Source organism: Monodelphis domestica, chromosome 3, assembly GCF_027887165.1.
Source record: "Monodelphis domestica isolate mMonDom1 chromosome 3, mMonDom1.pri, whole genome shotgun sequence".
Lineage (NCBI taxonomy): Eukaryota > Metazoa > Chordata > Mammalia > Didelphimorphia > Didelphidae > Monodelphis > Monodelphis domestica.
Window position 1 is genome coordinate 513065797 of NC_077229.1, and position 16299 is coordinate 513082095.

A 16299-nucleotide genomic window follows, 5' to 3' on the forward strand; every position below is an offset into this window, starting at 1 on the left:
GCTGGGAGGGTGGAGGAAAAGAGGAAAGATTAAGAGCCCAGGGGAACTAAAATTTAGAATATATAAAAATTTCACGGGGGCACTTGGGTGGCTCAGTAGATTGAGAGATGGGAGGTCCTAGGTTCAAACCTGACCTCAGACACTTCCCAGCTATGTGACCCTGGGCAAGTCACTTAACCCCCATTGACTAGCCCTTACCACTCTTCTGCCTTAGAACCAATACACAGTATAGACTCCAAGACAAAAGGTAAGGGTTTTTTAATAAATAAATAAATAATTTTAATATTTTAACAAATTTAAAAAAATTTCACTCTTTCAGCTACCAGCTTTGTATTGCTAATAATACCCTCTTGTGAGCTACTATGGTGATGAATTCCTCTTCTCGCTCTTCTGAATTTGTCTCAATCACTTCCTATATTATTTTCACATCATGTACTACAAAATTTACTCAAGGGCATTGCTTCATGGTACTTGTTTGAACATCCTTCTTTTTCTGGGTAACAAAATTACTAGTTGTGCCTCCAGTTATTTATTCTCTTACCTTGTAACAGTCTCATCAAAAATTTCAATCAGAGACCTCTCTACAAAATGGAACACCATCTATAAACACAAAGTATAAATTAATAACTGCCTTTCTTTATGGGGCACTTTTATTCAAGAATTTCAGAAAGCTTATAAACATAATCACATGATATTCTTTAATGCAGTTTCAAAAAGCTATCTCTGAGGATGAGGCATTCATTACCTTATGTAACAAATGTATAAGTAGAAGTTTGGCACTCAGCTCTTACTTACTTCATTAGTATTTATTTTGCTTGGTCCATCGTCTACCAGTTAATCTGTGATGCATGTCCTCACTCTTCTACTTTTGATAAACCGCAAACGAGGGTACTTCACAGATTCAGAGTCTGACAGATACTATGCCAAGTCTAAAGGAACTGGACTTTTTTTGTTTGTTTTTTAACTTAATTTAATTTTTTATTTTATTTAATTAGATGATTTAGAATAATTTTCCCTGATTACAAGACTCATGTTCCTTCCCTCCCCTCCCCTCATCCTCCTCCCATATCTGGCTTTCTACTGGGTTTAACATAGGCATTGATCAAGACCCATTTCCTTATTATTAATATTTGCACTAGGGTCATCTTTTAGAGTCTACTTTCCCAGTCATATCCCCACCAACCCATGTGATCAAGCAATTGTTTTTCTTCTGTGTTTCTACTCTCACAGTTCTTCCTCTGAATGTGGATAGTGTTGTTTCTCATAAGTCCCTCAGAATTGTCCTGGGTCATTGCATTACTGCTACTAGAGAAGTTAATTACATTTGATTGTACCACAGTGTATCAATCTCAGTGTATCATGTTCCCCTGGTTCTATTCCTCTCACTCTGCATCAATTCCTGGAGGCACATATACCACAATTCGTTCAGTAATTCCCCAGTTGAAGAGCAGCTCTTCATTTTCCGATTATTTGCCATCACAAGGAGAGCAGCTATGAATATTTTTGTACATGTCTTTTACCTTATTATCTCTTTGGGGTACAAACCCAGCAGTGCTATGGCTGGATCAAAGGGCAAACAGTCTTTTAGCACCCTTTGGGCATAGTTCTAAATTGCCCTCCAGAATGGTTGGATCAATTCATAACTCCACCAGCAATGTACTAATGTCCCAACTTTCCACATCCCCTTTGGCATTCATTACTTTCCTTTGCTGTCATGTTAACCAATCTACTAGGTGTGATGTGATACCTCAGAGTTGTTTTGATTTGCATTTCTCTGATTATGATATTTAGAACACTTTTCATGTGCTTAGTAATAGCTTTGATTTCTTTAACTGCAAATTGTCTATTCATATCCCTTACCCATTTATCAATTGGAGAATAGCTTGATTTTTTTGTACAATTGGTTTAGTTCTTTATAAATTTGAGTAATTAGACCTTTGTCAGAGGTTTTTGTAATGAAGATTGTTTTCCAAATTGTTGCTTCCCTTCTAATTTTGGATGAATTCATTTTCTTTTTTCAAAAACATTTTAATTTTAATTTTAATTTGGTAGAACTCCTTCTTTGCTTATTCTATCAACTAGTTTGTATAATATTGGGATTAGTTGTTCTTTGAATGTTTGATAGAATTCATTTGTGAATCCATCTGGACCCAGGGATTTTTTCTTAGGTAGTTCTTTGATGGCTTGTTCAATTTCTTTTTCTGATATGAGATGTTTAGGTAATTTATTTCTTCCTCTGTTAATTTAGGCAGTTTATATTTTTGTAAGTATTCATCCACATCACCTAGATTGCCATATTTGTTGCCATATAATTGGGCATAATAGTTTTTAATAATTACCTTAATTTCTTCTTCAATAGAAGTCTGGTCTCCCTTTTCATCTTGGATACTGTCAATTTGATTTTCTTCTTTCCTTTTTATAGAGGTATGGTCTCCCTTTTCCTCTTGGATACTGTCAATTTGATTTTCTTCTTTCCTTTTTATAATTAGACTGACCAGTGCTTTGTCTATTTTATTGTTTTTTCAAAGTACCAGCTTCTAGCCATATTTATTAAATCAATAGTTCTTTGACTTGCAATTTTATTAATTTCTCCTTTGATTTTTAGGATCTCTAATTTAGTCTTCATCTGAGGATTTTTAATTTGTTCACTTTCTAGTTTTTTTTAATTTGCATGCCCAATTCATTGACCTCTTCCCTCTCTAGTTTGTTAATATATGAAATCAAGAATATAAATTTCCTCCTGAGTACTGCTTTGGCTGCATCCCATAGCTTTTGAAAGGATGTCTCATCATTGTCATTTTCTTCAATGAAGTTATTAATTGTTCCTATGATTTGTTCTTTAACTAACTGGTTTTGGAGAATTGTATTGTTTAATTTCAAATTAATTTTTGATTTACCTCTCCATGTACCCTTACTAATTATTATTTTATTGCATTGTGATCTGAGAAGGTTGCAATTATTATTTCTGCTCTTTTGCACTTGTTTGCAATATTTTTATGCCCTAATACAAGGTCAATTTTTGTGAATGTACCCTGTGCTGCTGAAAAGAAGGTGTATTCCTTTTTGTCCCTATTTATTTTTCTTCACATATCTACTAACTCTAAATTTTCTAAGGTTTCATTCACTTCTCTTACCTCTTTCTTATTTATGTTTTGGTTTGATTTATCTAGTTCAGATAGAGGAAGGTTTAGTTCTCCCACTAGTATAGTTGTTCTATCTATTTCATCCTTGAGCTCCACTAGTTTCTCCTTTAGAAATTTGGATGCTTTGCCATTTGGTGCATACATGTTGAGTACTGATATATCCTCATTTTCTATACTTCTTTTATCAGGATATAATTACCTTCCTTATCTCTTTTAACTAGATTTATTTTTACTTTGACTTTGTCAGATATCATGATTGTGACTCCTGCCTTCTTTTTATCAGTTGATGCCCAATAGATTTGGCTCCATCCTCTTACTTTCACCCAATGTGTATCTACCTTCCTCATGTGTGTTTATTGTAGACAGCATATGGTAGGTAGGGTTTTGGATTCTAATCCACTCTGTTATTTGCTTGAGTTTTATGGGTGAGTTCATTCCATTCACATTCAGAGTTATGATTACTATCCGTGTATTTCCCAGCTTTTTGATTTCTACTCCTAGTCCTGCCTTTTCTTCTTTCACTATTTCCTTCTACACCAATGTTTGTTTTTAATCAGTCCCCCTGGTTCCCACCCTTATTTTACTTCCCTTTCTATCCCCCTCCCTTCTTATTACCCCCCCTATTTTCCCTGCAGTCTTTCTAAAACTACCCCCCACCCTAACCCTCCCTTGTACTGTTTCCCTCTGCACCAGTCTGTTTGTTACCCTTCTACTCCCCTATATGGTGCAAATCTATTCTCTGCCCCAATGGATTGGATTGTTCTTCCCTCTTTGGGTCAATTTCAATGCACGTAAGAGTTGAGTATTTCCTGTCTCCAACCTCTTTACCCTTCCAGTGTATTGATGTTCTCCCCCCTCCCACCATGAGCTTCTTTGTGACATAAATTTACCCCCTTTTGTTTCTTTTCCCATTTCTTTTAGTATTATCCTCTTTTTTAGCTCTAGTTGTATATATATATATATATATATATATATATATATATACATATATATACACACGTATATGCATTTATGAATAAATATATCTATATAGCTATTTATGTCTTGTCATTTCATCCTATAGAGTTTGTCACTGTTCCCTCTAAATGTAATTCTTCTAGCTGCCCAGGTGATAATAACAACTTTTAAGAGTTACCAATGACCTCTTTTCTTATAGGGATACATAACATTCTAACTTATTGAGTCTCTTTTAAAAAAGGGTTTTCTTGTTGTTTTATTTTATTTTGTTTCTTTTTTTTCCTCTTTTTTAATTACCTTTTGATGATTCTCGTGAGTTCTGTGCTTGGGCATCAACTTTTCTGTTCAGGTCTGGTCTTTTCTTTACAAATTCTTGGAATTCTTCTATTTTGTTGAATGGTCATACTTTCGCCGGTTAGAATATAGTCAGTTTTGCTGGGTAGTTGATTCTTGCTTTCTGAAATATACTCCTCGCCTTTTGGTCCTTCAGTATGCATGCAGCCAGATCCTGTATTATCCGCACTATGGTTCCATGGTATCTGAATGACTTCTTCTTGGAAGTTTGTAATATCTTTTCTTTCGTCTGGTAGTTCATGACCTTGTCTATAAAATTCCTGGGTATTGTCATTTGGGGATTAAGTTCAGTAGGTGATCTGTGGATTCTTTCAATCTCCACTTTTCCCTTTTGTTCTAGAACAGCAGGGCAGTTTTCTCAAATAATTTCCTGTAGTATTATGTCCAGGCTTTTTCTTTTGTCATGGTCTGCTGGTAGATCAATGATTCTTAAATTGTCTCTCCTCAAACGATTTTCTAAATCTTCTGTTTTGTGAATGAATTGCTTAATATTTTCCTCAGTTTTTTCATTCTTTTGGTTTTGTTTTATAGTGTCCTGCTGCCTTGTGAGGTCACTTGATTCTAGTTGTTGTGTTCTGGTTCTTAAAGACTGGATTTTATCCCTGGATTTTTGGACATCCTTCTCCTTCTGGTCTGATTTCCTTTGGAGGTCATCTTTCATTCTCTTTACCTCATCTCTCATCTCCTTTGCCTCATCTTTCATCTCCTTTGACTCATTTTCAAGCTTGCTGATTTTGGCTTTCAAGACACTATTTTCTGTTTCCAGATGACTTATCTTAGTTTTTAAATTCTTTTCCCAATTGTCTTCAGCTTCTCTTAATTGTGTTTTGAATTGCATTTTGAGTTCTTTCAAAGCCTGTAATGAATTCGCTGAGATTTCTCTTTTATTGCTTGCCTCCTCTGTTCCATTTGCTCTTAGATCATTGCCTGTACAGAAGCTGTCTATTGTAATTTCTGTCTTCTTTTTCTGTTGTTTACTCATATTTACCCCTTCTTTGCTCCCCATCTTTGTCTGTGCTCTTGCCCCTCTCGTTTTTGGGGTTTTTCTTTTTTTTTGGTTTTGGGATTTCTGTCAGTCTCCCCTCTTGGAGCTTTGTCAGGAGATCTCTCCAAGCAGTTGTGGGGGAGGGGTGTTCGAGCTTGGACTACCCTGACCTCTGAAAACTTTTGATGGGATTTAGTTCAGCTGGGTTGGGCTGGGTGTGCTCTGAGGCCAAAACTTCCTGGAATGCTGGAGCAGCTCTGACTAAGCTGCCCGCTCTGTGCTCCCTCTCCAGCTCCTTCCCCGCCACCTGTGCTTGATGCTCTGAACCTGTCACAGCCCTGCCAACAAGAAACACCCTCCATACCAGCACCTTTTCCCGCCCAAAGGTTCCTGCTACCACTGGAGGCTTAGCGCTCTGGGAGGGGGGTGGGTCCTGGGACCTTCCTTCTGCCTTCCCCTTAATCCCGAGTGTTCTTGGATTCCAGCTTTGGTTGGGAGGTGAGGGGCGTACCTTTTGAATTGAGTCCAGTAGGATGGTTCCTTGGCTCTGTCTTGTTGTTAGGTTTGATTTTCAGTCCCCTAGGAGCATTCAGTTTGTGATCAGTAAAGAAGGATATTCAGAGGTCTGAACTTCTGCCACTTCTAGGCCATCATCTTGACTCCACCCCTCTCTGAATATTCTTGTATAAGTCTTTTTCCTTATTATCTCTTTGGGGTACAAACCCAGCAATGCTATGGCTGGATCAAAAAGCAGACAGCCTTTTAGTGCCTTTTGGGCATAAGGAATTGGACTTCTTGCAAGTGAGAATTCCAACAAAAACTAAGATATAACCCACAAGAGAAGTCTGCAATTTTTTAGGGTATTGATGCCAGGCTCTACAGAAGATCTTTATGAGACAATGATGTATACCACCTTTGATCTCCCGTGGTGCTAAATAAATCTTTCTCCACCATCCTTTTCTTTCTACCCATAAGAAGTTGTCCATGATAAGGAGGGAGGGTATGAGAGAGAAAGCTTCCCTATATGGGGCAAAAATGGGGGGATAAAAAGAGTGCAGAAGCTATAATGCTTCCACAAAGCCCACTACTACCATTATTTGGGAAGCTAGGTGATGCAGTGGATAGAGTACTGGACCTGCAGTCAGGAAGACTCATCTTCCTGAGTTCAAATATGGTTGCAGACACTAATTGTGTGATCCTGGGCAAGTCACTTGATCTTGTTTGCCTTAGTTTCCTTATCTGTCAAATGAGTCAGGAAAGGAAATGGCAAACCACTCCAGTATCTTTGCCAAGAAAACTCCAAATGCAGGCAGGAAGAGTCAGACACAGCTAAAATGAATAAACAACAGCAAAATTACCCTACCCTTTTATATTATTACTATATCCCTCCATTATTGTCACTCTGATCTAATATCAGAATTAGTACTTAGGAGTAGAATCTATAGAAATGACAAACTTAATGAAGGCCTCAACTGTGACTGTCCCTCCCACTTACTGGTGTGTGTCCCTCTCCAGTCAGATATGAGGCAGTGGCATAAAATTAATAGAATTAGATTGTGAATTAAGCAATCTGAATTCAAATCCTCACTTTATAACTATTCTAGATTAGACCTGATTTAGTTTAGCTGAAATTTAAAACAAAATGAGAAATTTCTAGAATATCTAATACTTGACTAAATATATATATATATATATATATATATATATATATGTTTAATAATAGCCTGGAAAAGATATTCAGCAAGGAAATGGCATTAATCCTGGTAGACACAGCATCCCCTCATGTCCACAAAAATAAATAAATATAGATAGATAGATAGATAGATAGATAGATAGATAGATAGATAGATAGATATGGTTAGGAAAGTGTGTTGTATTAGAAGCATATGTTGACTCACATTATGGGAATATGTTTCTCAAATCTGAAGGGCGCTGACTCCTCATGGAATCCCTTTTATGGCCACCAGGAAGCCACTTTAATATTTGAGTCCTAGTTCTCTGGACCAATCTAATTCCTGGAACAGCTTACCTGGCTTTTAGGAAAAAAAACTAATTCAGCCTACATGACAGAGACCCTATATTGATGGTGCTCCTACCATAACCGCTTAGTATTTTGTGACTTTAAAAGTGCTTTATTGAAGTTTTTGACTTTTAAAAAATTACTTTTATTTGCCACTGACTCACCCACCCATCCTTAAGAGAATTGTCCCTTGTAAGTAGATTGTGGTTCAGACTTTCATTTCATTCAGACCATTTCAGTTAGGCCCACCCCATTTGAGGTTTTCTTGGCAAAGATGCTGGAGTAGTTTGCTATTCCCCTCTCCAGCTCATTTGCCAGATGAAGAAACTGAGGCAAACAGGGTTAAGTGACTTGCCCAGGGTCCCTCAGCTAGTATGTATCTGAGGCTGAGTTTGAACTCAGGAAGATGAGTTTCTGACTTCAGGCCTGGTGCTCTATCCCCTGCGCTACCTAGCTATCCTCTAAGATAAAATACAAACTCTGGCATTCAAAGCTTGTGACACTGTTGATCACTCCCTCCTCCTTGATACTCTCTTTTCTCTTAGTCTACATGACACTACTCATTCCTTGTTCTCCTCTTACTTCTGTTGCCTCTCCTCTTTCTCCTTTGCTGGATCCTCCTCTACACTATGCCCTCTAGCCACAAGTGTCCCTTAGGGTTCTACCCTCTTCCTTTTGCTTCTATATGAGTTCACTTGGAAATCTCATCAGTTCCTATGGCTATAATTACCATCTCTATGCTGATGATTTTTAAATCTACCTGTCCTGCCCCAATCTCTCTGCTGACTTCCAGTCTTGCATCTCCAACTGCCTATCATAAATCTCAAAATGAATATACAGAATACATCTTAAACTCAATGTATGTAAACAGTTGCCATAAGGGCAACACCCTCCTGGTCCCTTGGGCAGAAAACCTAGGAATCATTCTGGATTCTTCATTATCTTTTACCCCATCATATCAAAGCTTTCACCAAGATCTGGTCATTTCACCTTCAAAATATTTCTCTAACATATATTCCTTTTTCTCCTCTAACATTGTCACCACTCTAGTACAAGCCCTCGTCACCTCACTCCTGGACTATTGTAATAGCCTGCTGGTGTGTCCACCTGCCTCAAGTCACTCCCCACTTTAATTCATCCTCTATTCAGCCATTAAAGTGATTTTCCTAAAACAAGGGGCTGATTATGTAACTCCCACCCCAATAAACTATAATGACTTCCTATTACCTCCAGGAACAAATACAAAACATTCTGTTTGGTATTCAAAACTCTCCATAACCTAGAACACTACTACCCCTATAGTCTTCTTACACCTTACTCTCTGACACATACTCTTTGATCCTGTGACATTGGTCTCCTGGCTGTTCTATGAACAAGACAATCCATTTTGTGATTCCAGGCATTTTTTCTGGATACCCCCATGCCTAGACCATTCCCCTTCCTCTACTCCAGGTAGTGACCTCCCTGACTTCCTTTAAGTCCCAATTAAAATCTCCCTTTCTGCAGGAAGCCCTTCTTAATTCCTGTTAATTACAGTGCCTTCCCTCAGTTAATTGTTTCCTATTTATCCTATATGTAGCATGGTTTCTATATATATATTTGTTTTCAGGTTTCCTCCATTAGACCATAAGCTCTGAAGGCAGGAATTATCTTTTGCCTCTTTTTGAATCTCCAGTGCTTAGATTAGCACAGTGCTTGGCACATAGTAGGTGCTTAGTGAATATTGATTTTTTTTATTGCAGGTGGCTAAAACAGTGATGGCAAACCTATGGCACGGGTGCCATAGATGATACACAAAGTGTTCTCTGTGGGCACTTGGCTACCCTCCTCCCCCCAAGTTCATTATTAGAAAGGCAGAGGGACTTAGGTAGAGCTGCTCACCTCTCCCTCTCCCCCATGCCTGACAATATTTTTTCACATCCCCTACCCCTCTACCTTAGCAGCCCAATGGGCTGTGTGAGATAAGAGGAGGGGCAGGGCATGCCTGGCACTCAGTCTGGGGGGGGAGGGGTCTGGAACTCCACCTCTAAAAGGTTCACCATCACTGCTCTGACTTAGAGTCAAAATTATAGAGATTAACTTTTCAAACAGATTTGTAGATTATTAGCAAAGATATGATCCCTGGAAGTAGATGAGTTCATCAAGAAAGAGAGCAAGCAGAGAAGAGAAAGGGGTCCAAGATAGAGTCTTGGGGACATCCATGCTTAATTAGTAGTTGGGAGATAGATTATATTCCCACAAAGGACCCTGGAAAGCAATGGTGGGGCAGGTAGGAAGAGCAATTATGTTACAGAAGTCAAGAAAAGAGAGATTGTCCAGAAGGTCTATAGTAACAAAAGTTGCAAAGATCAAAGATGATGAAGACAGAGAAAAGGCCATCAGATTTGGCAATTAAGAGATATCTGGTAACCTTAGAAAAAGGGAAGATTAGATAAACTCAGAAACCAGATACCAAGGAGTGAAGACATGAGTGGTTGATGACAAAGTAGATACAGCAATTATAAAAATTCTTTCCAAGACTTTCACAATTAAAGGGAAGAAAATTATGGGCAGGACAGAATCCAGAGAAGCATGAGGTAGACCTTATCTTATTTGTAGGCAGTAGAGATATAGAGATTATTTCAGTAGCCAGGGAAAGAAGAAAAATAAAGCAAAGTAACAAAATGATTGATAGGAGATGATATTGGAGACATAGTAGATGGCTTAATTTTGGAAATAGAAGCTATTTCTTCCTCAGGGACTAAAAAAGGAGATGAATGATAAAGTAGGAGAGTTTTGTGGAGAGTAGTAAGGGAGATGAGAAAGCTCAGATGGATGGTCTTAATAATTAAAATCACATTGCTTAGACTGACTGGTATGGTAGAGGAAAAGTACAAAAAGTTTATGGTTTTCATCTCCCAACCTTCCCTCCTAGAAAAGTAACATGTCTTTTCTGAGGTTTTTGTGTAATGGAAACTACAGGTGCTTCACACATTTGAGAAAGTTGAGTCTCACAGTAGCAATGTTACTTTCCAAAAGTCACACAACTTGATAACAGAATTGAGTACTTGGGTCTTTTGATTCCCAATCCCTTTCCAAGACCTGCCTTGATTTCAAATATTAATTATGATCACTAATGTTAATTGTTTACCTTATATACTACATCACTAATCAGCACAACAACTATTATTTAAAACATCAAACAAAAGTTTTATCTTATTTTACTTGATTATAATATGAACACACAAAAGCAAATATAACAACTCCCCAGACAAAGCATTTGCAGATGCATAGAGTAGGTGCCCAGAGATATGACTGCTCCCTCAAATTCTAGGAGTATCATGTGTATACCCACTAACAAAATTTTAACTCATGAACCTCTAAAGAACCCCTGGAAAACTGTTCTCTTACTCTATTTCTAATCATCTCCCTCCAAGGTATACTCTTGGGCAACCTCTGCTGGGATCAATTTCTGGTTGCCTTGTTCTTGGATAAGATAATCCTAGGCAGTTATTCTGGTTACCTGTGTGGAATGTGAAGCGGAACTGGGCAGTCTTAAACTCCTGCCCTATCAGAAATTAAAACAATGTTATGATAGATACTCCAAGGTTAAGGCGACCTCCCATATCTTAGTCCTAACAGTACTATCAGAATGCATCCAAATTTAACAAAATTAGTTAAGCCAGCTTCCAGAGAACCCCTTTGTTCTTGCTCTTCTTTCCTATAGACTACCTACCCTCCCACCCTCAGCATTTTAAATGATTCCACTATTAAAATGACAAACATCTCATGATATACCGTTCTATCAATCTATCACCATCTACCCTCTAAATGCATAAAAACCTTTCAGTTAAGTTTTCTCTGTGGATACTCATTTGTACAATGTATTATCCCAGTTCTTGTGACTTTCTTAATCTAAGTTAAAGACTCCTTTTTTTATTATATGTTTCATTTATTTCAGGATTCAACAAGCCCCAACCAGTATAATTACCAATAGATTCAGTTGGCTCTTAAGAAAGGTATTTACTACGATGTTGTAGTAAAACAATTGTTACAAAACCTTTTCTCCCAAAACCTAAGGTGTACATTCCCACAAATGTAGTATCACTAGAAAAAGTAGGTCAATACCTAGAGTACAATGGTAGTGAGATGAACATGTAAAGAAAACAAGTGGTCAAGGCTATTCCAGTAATGACGGGCCTTGAAATCCTTTCTTTTCTATGGAGTCCTTATACATTCTTCCAAGGTGCACCATCTCTCATGAGCAAATTGCTTAGCTTAATTCCAAGGGTCTGCTCATCACAAGAGCCCATCAACTCTTTCCTGCTTGAGGCTGCTTCTGCTTTTTAACTGACTGCCTCACTGTATTTATTATCCTGTATGAAGTATATGCCTTGTGCTTCTCAAGTTCAAAAGTGCTTCAAACTTCTGCAAACTGATTCTCCAGTTGCTAGATTGGATCTCTCCTCCTCGGTAACTATCTCTGCTGCTAAATTAGGATGGAGGTTGGAAAGGAAAGAAAATGAATGCCTTCCCCCAACTTCTGGCTCTCTTATCTACTTACTCTAACCAATTGGACTCAGATGGATTCAGACCAGGTTAAATGATCTAACTCAAAAAAGCAATTTTTAATCTTCTGTTGTAAGGGGGAAATAGGATTAATTTTTAAAGGGTTGGGCTTGATTATTTAAGAGTGTGGTTGCAGGAATTTAATTAATTCCAAAGAGATTTTATTTACAATTTATTTACAAAATATAGAAAGGTGAAGCAAGAAACCAGAGAGAGGATAAGATAAGCTATCTAGCCTGAGCACTAAGTAATTTACTCCAGCATCTCCAGGCAGGGAGAATTAATTTCAACCAGCCTCAGCAAAGCCAAGGACCCAGAAGTATCTCTCAAGAGTAGGTCTTTCCTGAGGCCGGACTCTTAAGAGAAAAACCAACAATTAAGAGTCCACCTTTCACTCACCATGTGTCAGTCCAGTCAGCATATTCTTTATCAGCCTCACCAGGGAAACAGGTTCTCATGTCCAGTCAGCAGATCAAGGAATGAAGAATTGTCCTCCATCTCCACTTCCAAAAAATGAATAACTGTGTCTCACAAGAAGTAACAGCTCCTTTTCAAGATGCTTCTTTTTTGTATCACTTCCTGTGTCTTCCTCTAATTCTACATCTACTAATCACAGTTGACGCTCTGCTCTAGGACTGTTCAGAAGGCAGTCAGTCGGTTCTGATTTGTCATCGACTACCACACACGTGGGTCACAGACCTTCCCCACTCAATGTGTGAAATGGGGTGTTAGCACCTTTGGTAATTAAATCTAAAAATCTAAATCTAAATAAAAATCTAAAGATCTCCATACCTAACTTTTAAGTACCATATTCTAAATAGACAGGGGTTGCAATTTAATCTTCACAATCATAGGAGAGTTAAGTATTTTCATTGTTATAATCAGGGGAGTGTTAAATTTAATCTTCACACTGTGTTGGATGCAGCTAGGTTGCTCAGTGGATTAAGAGCCAGCCCTGGATATGGGAGGTCCTGGGTTCTGTAATATTATTTGAAGAAAGATGGGGGGAAACAGGGGATATAGGAGGTTTGTAGCAGGGTACAGAGGAGTTGAGGGGAGAGAGGGAATATTGCTTGGTGAGGCAAAGGAGAGAGATGTCCCCTGCTGAGAGGAAGCAGCAAGGGTCTGATAAGGACTGTTTGTCATTGAATGACTGAACTGATATTCAGCTCCCTCTATACCCCAGAAGAGATAGTCCACTGATCTGACTACAAATTCAAATAAGATAAAGTTTAATAACCAGTTTGGATTGGAGAGATATTGGTATGAAGGATGTCCCTAAATAAGGTTGGAGTTTTTTCCTCAGCTTCAGAGCTGAGGCCAGGCCTCACAGTCTGGTGTAGGGTTTCTCCCCCTCCCATCTACTCTATATCTGTGCTAGTTTTGTCAAATTCAGAATCTTAGCAGTAGACAGCAAGCAACCAAGGAAAATTCTAACCTTCAGAGGTGATTAGACCTGTGTCTTTGGGCTGAACCAAGAAGAGGCACTCCTAAATCCAGACTGGGAATCCAATACTCCTCCCACCTCCAACACCAGGAAGGAAGTAAATCTGGCAGGAAGTAAGTGCTAGTCACAGGACCCAACTGCCACTCCCAGTTGCCCCTTCCCCCACCAACTGTCAGTCTTGTTTCCTTTCCACAATCGTCTCCTTTTTTTGTTGTGACCTTCCCAAGGTCACTTATTTATATTATAGTTACCAATTTACTAAATCTACTCTAAGGAATTCTTAGCAGGAAAGTTTGGGTAAGGGTAGTTTTAGGGTTTTACAATAAATTCAGTACAATAAATGTTTGAACAAAACTATTACAAGAAATTTGAATCCTAGTGCTAATACTACTTTTGCTAATTTAACTCAAACAAAGTTTTCCTATTTTATATATATATTAATATTTGCAGACTACCTTATATATGTATATATATACATATATATCCATTAAACACAAATTCTGCATCAGTTTTACAATAAACAATTAAAAGCTTAGTATCTGCAAATGCCGCTTAAGTTTATTCCTATGTATAACTAATTGTCTATGCTATGTTTAAGTTAATGTACTCCTAATCTATTCCCTACTTATTGTAACTATTATCTTATGTACAACATATATACATGCTATGCTAAATATTTATAGACTATCACTATGTTACTAACCTAATTATAATATATACATTATTTATAGAGATTTTTTACATATAATATAATAATATACATTGTTCCACATCCTGACTATCTTTCTATTTGCCTAACACCTTATGGAACTAACTATATGCATATTTACATTTTGAATAAATACAATTTCAGACACTTGTTTATTTAAACAAGGTCTCCCAATATGTCAGTTTGTGATTTTATGTTTTATGTCTAATAGTGTTGTGTTGAATTAATAGTTATCAAGTTTCTTCTGATTTCCACTTCTCATGTTGACTGATGGATCTCTTATTTCTTCCAAGGTCTGTGGTGATCCATGCTATTTCCCTAATATGTGAAATTACTTTTCTTTTATTATTTCAACACATTCAGTCTTACATATAAGTCTCATTTTCCATCTGTCCTCTTATTATATAAACAAATTTACAAAGTTCAAAGTCTTAGCTGTCCATTTCAGCTTTTTCTTTGTTTTTTCCCTCTAGTAGCTTTTCTTGATGCTTTTCCTCTGTACTGGTTTAAAATATTTTCCTCTGGGCTGGTTTAAAATATTTTCCTCTGGGATCTTTTCCTCTAGGATGCTTTTCCTCTGGGCTGGAAAGTTGTCTCAAACATTATGTGTCACTATTATTTCTTTATGGTGTACTTTTTTATGGTAATCAGTTTTTGTTTTCATTTCTCAGCATCATTTTTTTGTCTAATTATCTTCTATGTCTGTTATAGTGATATTGAATTTTTTCTGGTTTTACATGGGAACAGTGGAACCATGAGTCTTTCCCTGCAATTTTTGTAGCTGTTGGGGTAGTAAACAATACTTCATGTGGTCCAGTCCATTTTATGTCTGTAGCCAATTTCCTATTGAAATTTTTTTAAGTATACTATGTCTCCTGGTTTGATGTGCAAATTGTAATCCAGGGGTACTGTTTGTTGTATCAAGCCCATTTCATGCAACTCTGCTATTCTTGTTTGTAAAGCTTGTATATATTTTGTTAATTGACAGTTTCCTATCATTGCCATGTAAGCTGGTTTACAAGTCCTTCCTTGCCAAATTGTGTGTCCATATAGCATTTCAAATGGAGAGATGTGCAAATCTCCACTGGATCATATTCTAAGATGGAACAGAACAAATGGCAGAATGTCTGTCCATTTTTGGTGTGTTTCTGCACAAAATTTTCCTATCAATGTTTTGATGTCTTTATTTAATCTCTCCACTTGCCTTGAACTTTGAGGATGATACAGTGTGTGGCATGTTGCTTGTATTCCTAGATTTTTATAAATTTCATTTAATATTGATTAAGTGACTTCCATGGTCTGAGTCCAATTTTGAGGGAATCCCAAATATAGGAATGATTTCTTTTAATAGGATTTTTACCACAAATGCCTCATTGTTCTTTTTGGCAGGAAAAACTTCTGGCCATCTAGTCAGTCTGTCTATGATGACAAGGCAATACTTAAAACCTTTGTCTTTTGGCATATTGACAAAATTTATCTGTATGCATTCAAATGGAGTTTATGCTAAGGGATGACCTCCTAACCCTTTGGTCTTATATACTCCCTGATTGAACTGCATATAAATTTTACATTTTTGACAGACTCTTATGGCATATGAGGATATTCCTGGTGCTGTCCAAAATCATTTCACTGAATCGATCACAGCTTGGGTTCCACAGTGTCCTTGTGCATGTATTGACATTGTGCACATGATAAAATAAAGTTCTAGGCAGGATGGGTTTGCCTAGTTGTAAAAATCATATTCCTCTTATTTGTTTTGCTCCTAAGTTCTTTATCCATGATTGAATTTCCCATTCATTATAGGCATTAGTTAGATTGTACTGTTCAACTATTTTAAAAATTCAATACATGTAAAGGTCCTTCTCTAGCTCCAAATTTTGCTGTAACGTCTATGGTTTCCTAAGGACACATGATTATTAGCCCCTATGTGTAATCAACAGTAGATTATGCCACTTCCTTGGGAAGTTGTACAGACTCAAAAAGGAGGAGGAGGAGGCGGAGGAGGAGAAAAGGGGGAGGGAAGCTGAAGAGGGAGGAAAGGGAGGAATGGAGGGTAGGCAAAAAATAAGATAACTGCCCAATCTATTAGTTATCATTAACAACCAAATATAGTCCCTTATTATTATTTATTGCAAT

General features: G+C 37.4%; 1 long non-coding RNA gene across 1 annotated transcript in view; it reads right to left on the minus strand.

Moving 5' to 3' along the window:
- Positions 1 to 328: 328 nt before the first annotated feature.
- Positions 329 to 16299, minus strand: part of LOC130458542 (uncharacterized) — a 32907-nt gene continuing 16936 nt past the window's right edge. Inside the window, exons 2-3 of the long non-coding RNA XR_008917949.1 lie at positions 5951 to 6018; positions 329 to 600 (exon numbers count right to left, since the gene is read on the minus strand). This is a non-coding gene — a long non-coding RNA (uncharacterized LOC130458542). The remainder of the gene's footprint in view (positions 601 to 5950; positions 6019 to 16299) is intronic.